The sequence below is a fragment of the Pseudopodoces humilis genome, chromosome 8 (assembly GCF_049639895.1).
Source record: "Pseudopodoces humilis isolate 2021_Gansu_Grassland_sample_001 chromosome 8, ASM4963989v1, whole genome shotgun sequence".
In the NCBI taxonomy this organism is placed as follows: domain Eukaryota; kingdom Metazoa; phylum Chordata; class Aves; order Passeriformes; family Paridae; genus Pseudopodoces; species Pseudopodoces humilis.
In genome coordinates, this window is record NC_142207.1 from 32,058,481 (window position 1) to 32,075,203 (window position 16,723).

Genomic DNA, 16,723 nt, shown 5'->3' on the forward strand with positions numbered 1-16,723 from the left:
CATAAAAACCCTAAATCTGACATTTAAAATGTTTGAAATCAAATGCATGTTATGCACCAGTCAGAGAATGTACTATGAATGTGGATACTCCTAAACACTGGTCCACTGCAAAGTCATTTTGCTGTAGTAAGCACTTAAAAGCAGAGTAATCAAAGCCGACATGCCAATAACAGAGCAGGAAGGTTGGTACACTAAACCAGCATGGAAGACAAGACAGCCCATGAAGACATGTGGTAAATAATGGTATCCTATATGCCAGGTAATCAGTGCTTCTGGAAAAAGTGACAAAAGGCTCAGCACTGCAGTAGCAAAATGCTTAATACAGGGAATTGATAGTTTATATCCTGAAAATTACCACTAGGGAGGTTCTATCCTTCTGTGTTTGCCACGTGTCTTGAGAGCCCAGTGATTCTGATATTCCCCCTCTCTTTCTGTACTTACATTTACTTTTGGCACTTATCTTGATTTCAGCCATTGGGAATTTTCAATACTGGCTCACTTTGCATCTCTGGAAGTGTGTTTCTTTACAGAGAAGAGCTTTCTTTTCCCTAAGCCTCCTGGGTGCTTTGTCATACCTTTCTTGACTTTAAAGGAAAAACCCAATACTCTGTGAACACAACCAGCCTCATTTTTCTACTCCAATAGCCAGATGTGGAAGTGAGCCTGGAGTCCTCCAAAACCACCACCTTCTCTATATCAAAACTGACAGATAAATTCTCTGTCCTTCCCTGCATCCTGCCTCAGCAGCCTCTCTATTGTCCATTTTGCTTCAGGCTGTGGCTGAAACCCTTCACCTGCCCATCTCACAGTCTCTTTCAGCTTGGGCAATTTTTCTTAATTCTGCAATGGCCAGAGAGAATGTATTTAGAGCATAACTGACACATCAAAACAACAGGCTGAAGGTTTCCGAGTTTCTTTCCATAAGGCAGATCAACCTGCAAGGAGGAAAAGCTTTATTTTAATACTTCTCCCTGAATCATAAAATCGCTGAGGTTGGGAAGGACCTCTAAGATGGTCATCCCAGCACTGCTGTGTTCACTAGGAAACCACATCCCCAAGGGCCATATCCATATCCATATCCATATCCATATCCATATCCATATCCATATCCATATCCACACCCTGGTTTTGGACACCTCCAGGTGAAGGGTCACTGGGGAGAGAGGAGCCCTGAAGAGGCTGTCCCATGTTCACACAGATATTCTGTCACTTCACTTGGAGAGGAGCAAAGGGAAAGCTGCTCTAGGAAACAGAGTTAGTGGATTTCCCAGTAGCCTGCTCATTTCCCTGATAAAGAGCTGTGGGGCCTGTTGCTGCAGAGGATCCCACTGCAGACTGCCTGCTCAGCTATCTCTGTCTCAGAATTTGTGCTGCACAAAAAATATTTGCAAGTTCAGGCAAAAGTCTAAGCATGGCAGCTTTGCACTAAAATGAAAAGCCTGAATACAATTACCTCTTCTAGAAAACTGATGCATGTGCAAACTAAAATTTGAAAAAAAAAAAAAAAAAGAATAATACATTACTGGGCAAAGATGAATCTGTTAATTCCAATTTCTTTGCCTAAGATGTTCATCAGTGGGAAATGCAACCAACATTAAATACATTTTCTTTTGTTTCTAGGTAGAAATACTTTTAAAGAGAAATCTGACTGAAAAGAGTCTACTCCTCAAACTTAATGTGTGAGCAGTGTCTTGGAACACAAACAAACTGTGTTCTTATGGCTGCTGGCAGAGCAGCCAGCAAATCAATGCCTGGCAAATCAATAAGATGATCTAATGGGACCATGAGAACAACTTGAAACTTGAGATGTCGAGCCAAAGTGTAACTGCCACTGTAACTGAACTGCATCTTAAATTACTTGGACAAATATACAATAAAAATAAAAAATAAAATAAAAGGGTTTTGAAAACCTTTGACCCATTTGATTTGATAGAATACAATTTAACTGTAAAATAATCATCAGTAAAACTAGTAATTCCCCAAGCATCTGAAAGTGAAAAGGTTTCAGTTGATGCAGTGAATAAATATATAGCATAATTGTGTTTTTTTAAAAAACAAATCTACCCTTGATCAAATCCAGAGAGATTAGAAAATGTCAGTTGTCAAAAATGAATTTAAACTATTAAAAACAAAGCATAAACAAAAACGTGTTCTACCCCAACAGTGCACCCAGGGAAAACATTAAGTTGCTGGTAACTACACAAAGAATGAAAATTCTCACATTTTATGCCTTGCCATGTGTCTTTAGACACAGCCACCCTTCCTTCCCCTACTTCAGAATTTCACGAGTGATTTCTGCACCAGTGATAAAAAGTGAAGGAAAATACACAGAGTTGGTTAAAACCTTTCTTAATTTGGAAAATAATCTGGGATTTCAGTGCCATTGACCAAAGCTGGATTTTAATTATGATTTTTTTGTGAGTTGGCAGTCACAGAGCTCAATGGAGATGCTGATTTATCCCTGCTCCATGGGAAAGATTCAGCTTGTCCCATTTCTGTTTGGGTTGATTTTTAGCAGTGTGCTTTTAATGAAATCACCAGGATCAGTGATCTTCACACAGCTTGTCAGGTTAGCCATGGCTCTGTCCACCTCAATCCTGAAAACCTCTAAGGATGGATGTTCTACCACTGCTCTGAGTAATTTTTTGCATTATTACCTGAATGAAAAAAACCCACACACCCACCCCCTTGCCAAAAAAACCCTAAGGCAAATCAAAACCCCCACACACTTCTATGTAGAGCTTTAAGCTTCAACAGAAATTTTCATTTAAATTCTATCAATATATTTTTATCACTAAGATTAAAATTAATAACAAATGTACTAAATAAAATATATATTTCAACATTTCAAAAATGGATTTAATCTTCCCTCATGCATATTTAATTAAGGCTTTAAATTATGCCACCCTGCACTGTTGAACAGTGTTTCTTTACATTACTGAGAAATGGTTTCACATCACACCAAGAGTAAAAGCAACATCAGGGCAGTGTGGCTTTTCTCACAAGTTTTGGAATATTTGTATTGATCCATTGATATCCATATGATTCTTAATTATTTTAAGCAAACAAACAAATAAATAATATATAACGTGATAAATATTTACCAACGTTTCTAATACATTCCCAAACCCACCAGAACTATTTTATCAAGGACAATTATTAAGCAGTTGACTATGTTATTAAACAGTTGATGATGACTATTATTAAACAGTTTATACTGAACCAGTATTAGCTACAGTACATTACAATTCACATCACCATATGTTTTATGATCTGTCTTTTCAACCAACAAAAAGGGTTTTCTCTAAATTGTTCATGGCAAGGCTGTCTGGTCAAATAAAGTGAATAAGGTGGGACATAAGCATAAGTGCCTGAAATCAGTCATCATGGTTAGTTCTGTTATCCTTCATAATTGGAAAATGCAACATTATACTACCTGGAAGCTGTTCTATTAGGAAACAAGTCAGGCATACATGTACAATTTGCTTTATAGCATTTAGTATTTTTTTTTTTTTTTGAGGCAGTTGTGATGATTTTAGGGATAAGTTTTTGCAATTTGTCTTTTTTTTTTTTTTAAATGATGATTCACTGACTGAAAGTGAAAATGAATATCTAAATAAAAACCCATACATGTATTTTATCTTCTTTAACATTCCATTATCACTACAAAATTCAAAGAGTAGATGAAGCCCTGTCATACAGGTGACCAGATTGCTAGATGGAAGTGTCAGTGTAATTTGATATACAGACAATAAGGCATTTACTACAGACACCCATCACTGGCTGTATTGACAGTGAACAGCACCAAAATTCAGAAGCAGCTTCATTAAATTCGTGAGACAATTTAAAGTAAATAGCTACTTAGAGAAGACAGAACATTTACACTGTGACCCCAAATATCTAGGAGGAAACACAAGAAAAATTACCCAAAATGTTCTTCACTCGTATTTAAAGCGCACTTACCCGAACTGGCTCGGTGAAGAGCTTTGTTAGTCTTGAGCCATGCACAGGTCTTTGGCACTGAGTGAATGCAACTTCTGGGCATTATTTCAACTGGGAATTTCCACCTTTTTTCTACTGCTGGTACTGTCTCTGTACTCTGAATTTCACAGTGAGAAGCTGAATTTAAGTGAAGTCGCTTAAATGAAGTTATGCTCCTGTCTATATTCTTTAAAGAGATGGTGTTGGGGGTCGATGAAAGCTCTGACTTAAGGCCGTAGGAAAAATCCCCTCAGCCGTGGAGAATAAAATATTACCTGCATTGTCCCCTGGGAGTTATTATGTTAATGTTACTAGAAACTTCTTTGTTTCCCCTGTTGTTGTTTGTTTACATTTGCCACAGTTATTTGCATATTCCTAATCTTCACTCCTGGCTGGTACTGTTCCCTCAGCCCCCACCCCTACCATAGTTTATAAAAGTTACTGTAGCCCCCTGGCCCTCGCCTTTCTAGTGCCTTGTTCACATTCTCAGTGGTTGTTGTGGTTTGTTACTGTCTCCTGATTAAAGAGCTTTTGTTCTGGGTCACTAGATCGTGCCCACTCCTCATTTTTATCTCACCCCTGGCAGCACACGTGTGTCTGATCCAGGCTCCTACAGGATGGGATTTCTCCTGATGCATTGCTGCAATCAGCAGCTGCTCCCCTGCAGGTTCCCTCATGGCACAAAGAATTGCACACTGCTGTAAGTTGGGGGTGGAGGAACAGCAATAAACATCAACAGCTCACGACAAAGACATGAGCAGCACGTTACTGTAGAAATAAACCTCTGTGGCACACAAACCTTGAACACAGGGAAGAGGAAAGTCTCAGAAATGAGACTATCCACTCCACCCATAGCCCAAATGCCATTTTATGGCAAGGCACTCAAGAGAAAATGGCAACATAACCTGCCTTTTTTATCTGTACTCATCCATTAGTTAGAGATCATCCACAATTGGAAAGTTTTTTTGTAGATACCACATCCTTTATTTCCAGAGCTCAAAATTTCAGCTGTGAATGTCTGAAAAATAGGCAATGTGAGTGACTAATAGGGGTAGGATCTACCCTCTGGTAAGGAACATTTCCAGCTACTGGGTTCTCTATTTGTAATTGAAAACCATTGATTCAAGCGTTCAAAATGAAAACGTTTGCTTACAGCGCAGTCTCTTTACAGATCAGAATTAAATTCGCAACAGCTGCGATTATGATCACTCTTCTAGCCCTCAAAAAACAATTAAGGTTGCTGCAAGGGAACACATTCATCATGACAGCAGAACTGGTGAGGAGTAGAAGGCAGTGGGCATGAAGAGCCTGTTCAGATCCCATCAAGTAGCACGCGCTCCATGACAAGAAGTTGTTTCTATCTTGTAAGAGCAGGTTGTAGCAGAGAGATAAAAACACTTATCCCCTCTGAGCTGCACCTTTACACATGGCTGGAAACACACTTGCCTTTCCTCAAGGTGTTTTCTCAGGGTCTTTGTAACTTTGCTGGCTGAAGTTTATTTCCAAATATCTGCCTTTTAAATGTTGCATGATGAATGTAATTAGGCACTGACATAAAAAAAAAAAAAAAAAAAGAAAAAGTTTAGTTAAATTAACTGCTTTCTATTTAGAAGCTTCTTTGCATATTGCATTCCTATGGTAATCAGGCGTATTCCATCCCATCACACAACACCCACCTGGGACAGAAGGGTAATGGGAAATTATAGATTGCATAATTGAACATTCACATTTTGTCAATGTGACCTGCTCCAAATGCATGTGCAGTTTTGGTTGTCACTTTTCAGTCTGGAAGAAATCTGTACACAGAAAACACAAAGAAAATTCTTGTGTACACACAAAGAAAATCACTGGTCATCATGCTCATTGCAACAAGAAATATTTCTTCAAATATCTGCAATTAATTCACTTACTATCTTAATTTGCACTAGACCAAAGAACAATTCAAGAAAGTTGTGTGACATATCAAAGTTGAGCAAAGGATTCTTTATAAGATCCAATTATTTATAAGAAACAAAATATTGCCTGTTTATCAGCAAAATCCAATAGAGTAGCTCTAAACATCTGTTGTCAGACTGTCCTTTCCTACACAGCATCTACAAAAACACACACTGAAAATGAGCTGTGGGTTACTGACTTCAAGCAGCCAAAACCTTACCCAAAAAGCCAGTTATTTTCATTATTTCCCAGTGAAAGAAACCACTCTGCCTATGAATTCTGTCAGTAACAGCAAAGGTCTCTCTTGTTTCAGTTGGCTTTTTATTGTCTTGCTAATTGGTATTTGGCATGAATGGAAAAAATTGGCATAGTTTGTCATTTCAACAAAACAAGCACAGGGGCAAATTAATATCTGGATTTTATGTGCTTGATTTTTTATTTACCTATCTTTCATAAACATACACCTATCTTTCACATGTGCATTGGGATCTGCTGTTTGATTTCACTGTTTTTTCCAGGTTGTTTTCCCACATCAGTTTTTTGTTTTGGTTTGGTTTGGGTTTTTTTTCTCCATGTAAAAAAACTGACCTGACTACAAGGTATGGTGATATATCCATATCCAGAAAGGTGAGTTGTTTATGGTTCTTGAGACTGGAATAGGCTCTTACTTTAAAAAACTGTAAAAAACAGTCTTAAAAGTCTCAAGAACACATATTAGATCAAAATCAAGCACCTTCTATATTAAGTGCATAGCCAAAATGATGGCTGAATCATTTAAACACTAACTGAAACACTAGAGAAATATATAGTCCTGGATTATTCCTCAAGTCCTGTGAAATGAGCAGCACTTTCTCATGTGCATCATCTCCCCTGAATGCACTTTATTACTCAGACTGAGAGGAGAATAGGACCCAGGTTCATGAAAAACTGATTTAAAGCAGGATTAGAGGAACTGGTGAACACTGTTGAACCAAACCTCTGCAGGGCTTATGGGCCTTGGCCACTTTTTATGGTCTCATTAGAACCTGGCACCAAAGGGAGCTGCTGCAGAATGCCTCCTTGCTGCTGGAACTCAAGGGTTATTCTCTCTGTTTCTTTCAGAAATTATTTCAGTTTGTGTAAAAAATACACCGAGGATTTGCACAGTTATTTCTTCTGAAAGGATATCTGAAAAAAAACCACAGATTGACTTTGTTAGGATTAAAAACATTGTGTCTTTCTCTTTTTCCTAGCTGAAAACTTCATGTAACTTAAAAGGTCTAAAAAGGATATTTCATCTACTGATTAACTGTATAAGGTGAGTATATCCACTACTTTAGGAGGCAAATGCAACAGTTCCAGTCTGAGTCATATGCCCTGTTTTTGCCTGAGATAAAAATCAAACCCATGACCCTTCCTTTCTGTACATTCTGTTCCTCACAAAATAATAACCATTTCACAATCGTGAATCTGTTCTAGTGTGAATATCCAAGGCTGGCAGTAACTGAAATTGCTTCCTAACCCCAAAACATAACCAGAATGACACAGGCAGCATGCCTCAGATGAATGCCAGGAGACAGCAGGAAAGGTTTTCTCTCTCTTCCTCTGCAGTTTGCAATGAAGAATGAATCCCCCAAAAGCAAGGTGTGGTTTTAATCTTCCTTTTTGACAGCTCAGGTACCAACTGACAGCTTTAAAACACATTAATCTGACAAGGAGCATCACAAGAAGGAGGGTTGAAGAGGAAACTAGAATTCATGTTTAAACCCTCAAAGAAGAAAGGTGTTGTTTTTTTTTTTCCCCTGAAAAAATATCCATTGGTATAAATAGTAATTTTTGTATTGCATAACAGAGCAAGTATATTAGAATTTCTGGATGACTTGAAAGAAAAGATGCATTATTGAATAAAAAATTAGTTCCCTTTGACAAACATCAAGAAAAAGGCACCTCTTAAAATCTCCCTCTCTTGCAAAAGGAGAGTGAATGTGCAAAATATTGCACAGACTTTAAAAGAAAAATAATATAGCCAGCATTTTTTAAATTACCAAATTCAGTTACTCCAGGATCTTCTCCAGTATGGTGAGATCTTCTAGGAAAATAATTGTCTGAGGTCCCATTTATTATTTTATTTTTATTTTTATTTTTATTTTTATTTTTATTTTTATTTTTATTTTTATTTTTATTTTTATTTTTATTTTTATTTTTAATTTTTATTTTTATTTTTATTTTTATTTTTATTTTTATTTTTATTTTTATTGTTGTGGTTATTAATACACACATATGGTATGCTTGGGATGTTAAACCTTCAGGAAAGTGGACGAGTCTGTGAGGCTGATGGTCAGTGTGATAGGGTTGTGGAAAGAGAACAGTCAAAATTGTTCTCAGCAGTCTCAGAAAAAGCCTGCAGAACCATTTAATGGCTCCAGAAATTCCAATCAGACCCCCAAAGCTGTCAAATCTAGGCCTACTTGAATATCCTGAATTCAAAATCCAGGCTGGCTTGAGATTTCTGAGCTAAACTTTCATGGAATCAAAAACTTGCTGAGAGAGATGAGTGCAGGTATGGGGACTAAAACAGAGAGAGCACAATGGAACTGATAAATGAGCCTGGTATCTTTGGCCTAATGAAACAGGAACCATGGGAGAGACAGACACAGAGAACTGCTCCCTGGGGTAGGAGTGACCAAGAGATGTGTTGTGAAACTTGGTAATGGTTACCAGGTAACTGATGTCATGAAGAATGTGTAATCAATGGAAATTGTTACCGAAACCAGAATCCAGAAGTGCCACACAAGTCAAACCCTATATAAATGCCTTGTATACTCAATAAAATTGGCTTCTGGTCCCAACTCAGATGTCCCTGTCTCTCAATCACCAATATTCAGGCTACAAATACATATTCAGAGCAGCTCAACCAGATACAGCTGTTGCAGATGAGGATATGCAGATTTCAAGTTAAACCAGTACCAACTTATTACTATTTTAATAGAATATTGACCAGGAAAGGGCCCCTCTCCCAGGATGATGTTGTTGTTACCACAGCATAAAAGAGTTGCACATCACCTAGAGGAACACCTAATTCAGCTCCAGGGGAAGATGATCATGATCATTCTTGTAAAACAGAGCAACCATTTAATAGGACAAGCAAAAAATTATTTGAAGCTGTATTACCACAGAGCAAACAAAATTATTTGTAACAGAATCACCATGAAAAATTCCCAGTCTGACACAAAACCCAACTGAAATGGTCCACGTGTATTGTAGATCCAAGAAACTGCAGGGAAAATGGAACATATTTAAAACATGAGCACTTTGGGTCACCTGGTATGTTTGTTTCTGACAGCCAGGAGCAATCCACTGCAGAGAAGCACTCCCAGGAAAACACCAGCAGGACAGGACACTACCCAGCTGAGTGAGCTCTCACCATCATAAGGGATATTTCAGTTGCTGGGATTAGAAAAACAAAAAGTCAGTCACTACTGAATCTTCTGTCACTACCCACTTCTAAGCACGAAATAAATCCCACTTTTTATTTTGTTTTAAAACACATGAAAATAAGGTGCTTAAACTGGCCAACAACCAAAGGGTGCAGGCAGTTTGCAAAATTTATCTGCAAGGCTACTGCAGTTTGAGCTTCTAGGGTCCTGTTTCTCCTCCTCACCTTTCTTCCTACCTCTGCAGTGCACCACTGGGATCTCCAAACCCTGCCTTTCCTCAGTGGCAGGGAGGCTCTGCAGATCCTGAACTTGGCTGTCAAATCCCAGAAGCCACTACTCTGCATCATGCCACCTAAACCTACTGAGTGACCCAGCACCAAACTGAGCATTCCCAGACTCTTTTCCATCTAAAAACCCAGGCTTGGATCACTACCACCACAAAACTGAATTTTGCCTCCCTGTAAATTTAATCCACCATGATGACATGAAAATTCCACCTTATTGTTTACCTGCACTTAAGTCCAGCCCTGAAGTCTTTCAAGAATTCCTGTGAATGTGAGTACCTGGCATTATGGCTTTAGGATAAAATATGGCTCTATTTTGCAAATTATTTAAATTACCTTACACTTTTTATTTCCACTGCTATTAAATTGTAATGAATTTATTTGTTTTTGGAAGTGTGCACTGCATGTCTAGCACTGTTCTGTAATAGCTGGATTTAGAGCCAGCCTCTGATTTCTATCCTAGACATCATTAAACAATTTATTTCCTGTGACAGGGGAACGTGCTCTTGGGCAAGATGTCTCCACTTATATGAATTATTAACAATATGTATATACATGCATTATGGATTTAAAAGATGAAAAGAAAGCTCGCCAGTTATTCTACGGAGCTTTCTCCACCTACAAGGCCACTGAATTTCAGACAGCTGAGTGGTCACAGAGAGGGAATCCCTGATGACCACTTAGGGTTTCCTGTTGCTAGAATTAAATTCAGTGCTTCAGAACTGGCTGGCAATACTTGCTTAGCCCTGCATCGCTTCTCCCTATTGCAAGGTGCTGATGCAAACCAGCCAGCAGCTCCCCGGACATCCACACTCCCTGGAAAGGGGTCTCAGCACTGCCATCAGTTTTATTTAATGTAGTTTTATTTACAAAACATCTCACAAGGAGGGATGCTTTGGTAACTGCAGCGTTTGAGGAGAATTGTGTCACATTTAGGCGCTCCTGCTGACGCAGCTGCTCGAATCTCATCTCTCAGCCCCGCTAAGCCTCATAACCCTGCGTGATAATGAAAAACGATGGGGAGAAGCAGCTTTGATATCACACATCACACTGCGACACAGCAGCACACACAGAGCCTGGAACACTGCCAGCTCAAGTAAAACCTCCTCCCCATGCAGCTGCACTGGCCCCCGCTCGTGTTTCCCTGCAACTTTGCTCTCTGTGAAAAACACTCCACATAGGTGCTTGTGCCTCCAGCCTTTCCAGGTAACCAGTGCAGGATTCCTGCACGCCACCGCCCATGCTAATGCTGCTCAGTGCTGTGGCAGGAAAGCCCAGCACTCGCCATGCTGGGGTCAAAAGCAGAAGTACCTCCCAAGGATAATTGAATAAAAGGAGGCAGGGGGGTTCTAGAGATTAATTATCACTAGTTTCTGCAGGCTTGAGCAGTTGATGACAGCTGCCTTTAAGAACACTCGCAGCAGTGCCTCCCCTCCGGCCAGCCGCATTTGTATCTCCTTGTGCCGCCATCCAGCTCCATGAATAGTGGCAGGTCTGGCTCCCCTCAATCCTGTCTTTCTTTTCCCTCCAAAAGCAAAGCCACTTTCTATTGTCCTGCAAGATATTCTTCAGAGCAGCAATTCCTGCTGCCCTTGTGCATACATTCCATACAACACTGCTTCCCTCAACAACCTGCTGCCCAAAATTCAGCTCCCAGCACGTGACTGGTGACTCAAGACTGCTTTTTTTTTTGCACAGATGTTGTCTATGTAAAGGTATCTTACATTGTATATAAAATGTTATTATTATTTTTCTTCTTTGATGATTCCCTTTTTGAAACTTTTTGTGATCGACATTCTTTTTCTCGCCCCAACACTTAGCTTCTATTTAATCTGCTTTTTACAACCTTAATAGCATTTTGCCTTTTTTATTAACCAATAACATGTTCAATGGTGGCCCACACCACTTTATGGAAAATGAATCACAAACACAAAATACCCCACATCCCAAATTGTTCCTTGCTTCCTCCCATGGCTTCAGGAACAGAGTCCTGGCTGACCTGTGCCATGAACAGGCAACTGCACCAACATCCAAGAGAGCTGAGGAAACCCAGTTGGAGACCTGAGCCTTCTCAGCTGGTGGCACTGGAAGAAAATAACTTCCTTTTCATTTCTCCTGCTCCTGGAGAATGACAAGTTAGCAAAATGTGAGCAAACATGCAGCTGTAGGCAGTGGCAGGGAAAGCAATGGGCTTATTTTGCACACTGAGGGTTCATTCTATGAATAATTTCTCCAGAGAGAAAAGGGACTTTATTAAGAGCAAATTGCATGCAGATTTTCTCCTGCTAACCTGACCTTTTTTTTGACACTGATGGATTGACAGACCAGCTGAGGCAAAAAGCACAGCTAATTTCTGTGGTGAAAAGATACAAAACAGAGCCACCCAATAAAAAAGCAGGCAAAATAACTTCATGCAACTTCACCCATAAGAGGAAAAGATGGGTTCATTATATTATAACCACTTTTTTCCTTATTATTCTGTGTCAATTTTCCTCCCTTCAACGATTACTTCCCTTCTGCTGTGTACATTTCAAATAAGGTATTTTTACCGCTACCTAACTATGCCTAGAAAAAAGAAGAATCCTAAACCAGTAACCTGGTACATGTGTACAAACACACACACACACACATGCACACCTGTAGATTTATAAACACCAAAAGGCGAGTTAAGGTTCCACTTCCACTTACAAGGAAAAAAGTATGATTTAGGCATTGTCCAATTCAGATTTCCTCCTTCCAGCATCTCCTACAGCGACTGCTTCAGCAGGTATTATTGACACGAGAGGAGAGATTTCACTGTCATTCTTGCCAGCACTCTGGTGACATAAAAGCCATTTATAGAAGAGTCTGTTACAGGCAAGAAGGTTTGGGGTCAAATTACTTACGCTGTTAAATATGAGTTACATTGCAAGAAAAAATTAGGACCTGAGCTGGGCTTCACTTTCTCTGTATTCACAGTAGTGCAAATATATTCATTTAAACGAATATCCTAATTCTTCCTGCAGTTTTCACTGGATTAAATCAAGGTAAGACTTCACTAGAAGTGTAAAATTTTTCCTTATGACATGTAGGATTTTTAATGTCCAATACTTACTTGCTGTTTCTCACTCATGAGAAGGATACACAGGTCCTACCCAGCTGATTTAAAACCAAGTATTTTCAAAAGTATCCTGTTTGCTGCTTCTTTTGAGGAAAAAAACCAAGTCTCATTCATAGCAAACAAACACCAGTTCTGATTTAAGAGTAACCATCTTTAATTCTCATAAATATTACTGTATTCATGGTGGGTTCACATTTGAAGCTTACTGATGTTTTTCTCTACATGGATTCACACATTTTGATCTTATCCCAGCAAAAATAAAGACTAGCGACACATTATTTTACCTGCAAATTGTATTAATGTTGTCCTACTTATTAAAACTCCTAAGTGAGCCTGTACAGGTAGAGAAATCAATATTCCAATGAACTGTTTTCCTCTTTGGTATTAGACTAGAAGGTGCATGTTTCAGAGAACAGAAATTGTAAAGGTATAGCTTTGTGGTCATTAATTATATCAACAACTTGACAACAAAGGAGGTAGGAGACTGTCACAGCTCACTGTTACCGGGCTGGGCAGCGTGGCAATGATGCAGGGATGGGTGTGATGGGGTGCCCAAAGATAGATTTTAATGTTCATACAGAGAGTGCATGGTCTGAGGGGCTCCTTCCACAGACACCAGAGAGGTGTGACGAGCTTCACAAAGTAAAGGGAAACTTCACAAAGTAATTCTAAGGTAGGATGACTCCATCAGCACCCCCTCCCAAGGGCTTCAGGTTTATTCCCTCCATGCCAGGAACCTGGTCCAAGGTATGATCTGTACAATTCAGTTCCCACAGAAGACTGATTAAAAATGGATTCATTTTCCTTTAATGGACTGTGCTCCTCGTCACACCTCATGGAATTATTATTCAACTGAAAGCAGCAAGTATTAGGCAGTCTATTTATAAATAAAGAGGCCTGATGCTCCTGGTCAAAATAAATCCTCGGTAGCACTAATGGCAAAGATTCCATGGACTCCATTGGTTTCAGAAATTCACTAACGGGTCAAAATTTAGACTCGGTAGAAATTCTCCCAGGCTTTTATAATATCCATAAAATAAAACAGAAGCTCAAAGAAAAAGTAAGGTGTCTTATAATTCATAAAGTTGGTACATTGATTGCAGAGGAAAGTAATAAAATAGCCTGGTTTGTTTTCATAAATAGGCAAATCCCAATAAACTCCGATAATCTCAGTCACAAAGGGAAAACTTTATAATGTTCCTGAAGTAAAGAGAAAGGACATAATGCACAAAACCATGCCTGCTGCAAATACTAAATCAAAGTGATCTATGAAATAACATACACATTTAGATAGTCAGCCATGTTAATTAAAAAATATCCGGTGATCTTTATACAGTAAAAATGTCTTTACTTTCAACAAAGAGCGTTAATGTAGCGCTGTAATAGTTTACAACTGGCAGGCATATTGCATAAATGTGTGCACTGCTGCACATACACAAGCCTTTAGGCAATGCACAGTAATTGGAGAGCAGAAAATGAATGTATGGAGTTTAGAACACGTAGACTCTGAGCACCACAGCAAAACAGCCATCAGATTTAAATTTACCACCTTACTTACAAACAAGGAACTGTCTTCAAAATACATTCACGTGGTCATAATGTATTGCCTTAATCTGGAGGAGTTAACAAAACCCTTGGCATTGCAGCATGAATGACTTTTGGTGGTTACAAACCGAAAGCCAGAAGCTGTACATAAAATTCACACCAAGAAGAACCTGAACAAATATATTTAAAGCTGTATTTTAACCGCAGCATATCAAGTAAACATTATCATAATGGAAAACATGTGTTTTGAGGGAAAAGCACAGTTACAGAAAATAAACTTGTCAGAAAAATTATAGCCATGTGAGCTGTTGTATTAGCAGCACATCCTCATGTACAGGAGTAAAGAGAATTGGATGTTGCAATAGCCTTTTAAAGCTTTGTTTCAACACCATACCCAAAGGATTCTTTTACAAGTGCAAAAAGTTGGCAAGCTAATAAAAAGTTAACATTTCAGCTAAAGAAGACATTGCTTCATAACCATTTCATTGTTGTTTGATTAAACTGAAAGGTAAAAAACATCCTCACTCAATAATCCTCCACACAAAGTGTTTCTTTTACCAATGTCTGTGACTTCTTCCGTGGCCACAGCCCACTGCTCACTCATGTAGAATCTGAAATCTGGTGGTTTCTCCCCAGCAATTAACAGCTCGTGTAGCTTCTAGATTGTGAAGGAAACCAAACCAACAACCCAATTCTTTGCATATATTGGTAACATTTGCAAAATTCTGTGTACTTGCAGACGCAAGAGACACAAGACGAGAGCCCAGTTACTCCAAACTGTCCCTCACAACATAAGGGTCACGTTCCTTAATGCCCAAGAGCTCCTCTGGACCATTATGTTATGGCTCACGTTACCTGAGAAATGGAATGTCCCCAGGAAGGTCAGTCTGGGCAGGCTGAAACTTTCTAAGGACCAAAATGAAGATATTCTTCTCCTCTCAATGGAACAGAGTACCTTTTCAGGCACTTCTGTGCAGAGCTGCTCCGGGAAACCACTTAAAAAAATCTCTAACCTCACTTAGGGCTTGATCCCAAGGTCTAATTCTTGCCCTTTGGGAGCAACACTTTTACTGCCTGCACTAGGAAGAAATCCCAGTAAATTCTAAATCTGGCAAAGTGGCCAGGAGCATAGACACACTAGATCTGTGCAAATTCGTAAATTCAGATGTAAATTATTTAGATTTAAGGAATTCGGTAGAATTTACTTAGAATTATAAAAATTCACTTATTTAGCACTTGCAATAGTTTTTGTTTATAAATCAGACTACCAATTTATGGATTAAAAATACACATTTAATCTAAAATACCAGGAAAAATATACAAAAGAAGAACAGCTACCCTTATATAACTTACTAGAAGTTATGTATTTAAGAATAAAACAGAAACTCGAAAGAATATTTCATTAGGTAATTTAATTTAGTGTGTTCAATTTGAAACTTAACTTATGATTTATTTTTATACTGCTTTTGCTTTTACATATGAAGTCACATATACAAACAGTTCTAGCATTAAAGGCAATACCATATTAGAAAATTATTACATTTTATGGTTATTAGTCTTTTATTTTAAATAGTTTATACACTATTGAACAGCAATTACAGTAGATAAAGAATTGTGCAATGTCTTAACACTGTTTAACAACCTAAAATAATTTAAATTGTAAGGAAAAAGTAGAATTCAAAGCTGTTGGAACATTTTGGTGAAAAAAACGTGGTCTTCAAGTTCACAGATGGGATTTTTCAATGAGCATTGCAACTGAAAATTTTAAACTGGCTATTTTTAATCTGCCAGAATGTGCAACCGTATCTGTCCTACGTGGATTCTTTTCCTTTTTTTTTTTTTTTTTTCTTAATGTACTGCTCTGTGATGAGGGGGATTTTGTCTTTGACGGGACATCAGAACCCAGGGCAGTGTGTGTGCTGTCTCCCACAGAGGAGGGCAGAAGTGCAGAAGCCAAGACACGTCAGCCAAGGGACCCAGATCACCCAGGACAGCCCTCCCGCTTCCAAAGGAGATTCCAACAGGAGGCAGTGGAGACAAACACCTTATGCAGGCACACTCTTGAGATAAAGAAGGAGCATAAAGTCCTGTAGTCCTCTATTTTGTAGGTACCACAGAACTAGAAAGGGGCATCCACCTGAAGTTAGAGCTGGAGAAAATCTGCCTTCCTTCTGGCATTCCAGGGGTGGCTGCTCCCTGACTCCCACTCCCTGCTGCAGCCTCAGGTGGGGGATCCAGACACTCTCCAGAACCTGGCTGCTCATCTGCTCTTTCTTTTTGCCTATTAACATAATTTAGCCCTTTGCTAAATGGGAAGCTCGCGTCCCTCGAGCAGCTGGCTCTGTAATCATTGTGGCAAGATGTTTGCCACAGTTTTAATGTAATATTATACTAAAACTTGCAATATTGATACAGCTAAGTTCTAATGCTATCAATGCAGAAAATAAGATCCAGATATATAT